This window comes from Wasmannia auropunctata, unplaced genomic scaffold (assembly GCF_000956235.1).
Source record: "Wasmannia auropunctata unplaced genomic scaffold, wasmannia.A_1.0 LD336106.1, whole genome shotgun sequence".
Taxonomy (NCBI): Eukaryota; Metazoa; Arthropoda; class Insecta; order Hymenoptera; family Formicidae; genus Wasmannia; species Wasmannia auropunctata.
Window position 1 is genome coordinate 3,562,496 of NW_012026784.1, and position 1,966 is coordinate 3,564,461.

Consider the following 1,966-nt stretch of genomic DNA (forward strand, 5'->3'; position numbering starts at 1 on the left):
AATGCAAGTGCGTAACAAGATAAGTAGATTAAACTGAACAAAAAAGTCCTCTACTATTTTGTAAAATTCGCATTTATTAACGAAATATTAAGTTTATTTGCCGATCTTCAAAAATTAATATCTTGTTAACGATTGCGAATTTTGCAAAATGGTAGAGGACACTTCGATTCAGTTTAGTCCGTTCTACCTACCCATGAACGGTGATACACCTATTATGAGACACCCTGTATATATGTGTGTGTATAAGATATATATGTGTATATAGACATATATACGTATACACACATATATGGACATACATACGTATATATACGTATGTATGTCCATATATATATGTGTGTATAAGATTTGTTCATAAAATGCATTATGACAAGGCGAAAATTCGAGATAAAGCTAAGCTAGTAGCGCCTCGACCAGTGCCGTACTCACACGTCACTCGATTTTTTTTATATACTTGGCGTCGCGACGCTGCCACGTCGCTGCCGATAACATACATCAGTTAATCCACATTCCAGGACTTTAAACTTTGCTTTCTTCAGAATATTATTTTTGAAAGCATTGACTATGATATCTCAAACAAGTTTAATAGATCAATTTAATGTTTGAAAGTAATACTTTTAGTAATAGTTTAAAATTTATAAATTTTAGTAAATTTCCGCATCGATTTAGGAAGCTTTATTTGTATTTGTAATTTTTTTTGTAACGCAAAAAAATATTATTAAAGAGTTGTTTTTTTTTCAACAAAAAGCATTATCTGTGTATCTCTAAATAAAAATTTTATGTTGAAAAGTAGAAAAGTTATTTTTTAGTTCGTTATACTCCTATAATTCCTTAACGATGTTCTGGCTGTACAATCTCAGACAAAAGTGTTTGAAATTTCAAATTGATGAAATTCTATGCTTTTATAAGTTAAAATATGCACTATAATATCGTGCTTGTATCGTTTAAAGGACTTAAATAATGTCAGTTAATATGATATTTGACACTACAAATGAATATATTTGTATATTTTATAAGTTTTGTGGTTGTCGGAAAAAACTTTTGGACATGAATTTCACCTGAATCAACTGCAAGAAACGAAAAATCGTGACACATATTGATAAAATTTAATGTATATCAGACATCAAAAGATACTTAAAAGTCCACAAAATATGTAAACAAATGTCATTAACATATTTTCCTTTCTAGCACTTTATACTTGTCAAAATAGAATATTTGATACCGCGGCACTCCACTTTAAATTGGTACTCTTTGCGGTCTTGTAGTTGAATGCGAGGTTAGAATAACAGTGACAAGCGTTGCTTTTTAAATCAATTAATATCTTGATAATGGGTTAGTGAATCTATATATGAACTTTTTTTAGAAACATTACTCAATGTTTTATTTACTCACAAACAAAATTTCGGAATATTGGCAATACTGCTTCTTTATCATTTTGTTGATAAAGTAGAAATATGCTGCTATTCCATATGAGAACTTATGCAAAATTAAAAGTTGAATAACTCGCGTGAACTAGTTAGAGAATCGACTTCAGGTTTTGCACATGTGTTAAGGTAATAAATAAAAACAATTTTTTAAATTTTCAAGGTATTGTCAATATTAGAACGTTAGCGCTAATACATCCTTAATCTGTAAAAGACTTGGCTGCGAATTGCTGCAAGATGTTCAATTTAATTAAGAGAATTTAAGAGAATTTGAGAACAGATGTATTTGGCGTTCTTTCTCCACTATGTTAAATACGTTTGCTGTCCTCTTGTGTCAACAGTCAAGTAGAAGACTCCTGAACATCATTTGCGCCTTAAGGCGATGCTGGAAGGTCGAAAAAATTTGCACGAGGTCGATAAAACAGACTCTTTGATGTCAGTGGTATCTCTAAATGAATTTCATACAATATATCTTTTCCCACACAGAACAAAAACCTCTATTAGACATCCATTAGACGTTCTTCATAGATATTCGAAACCTC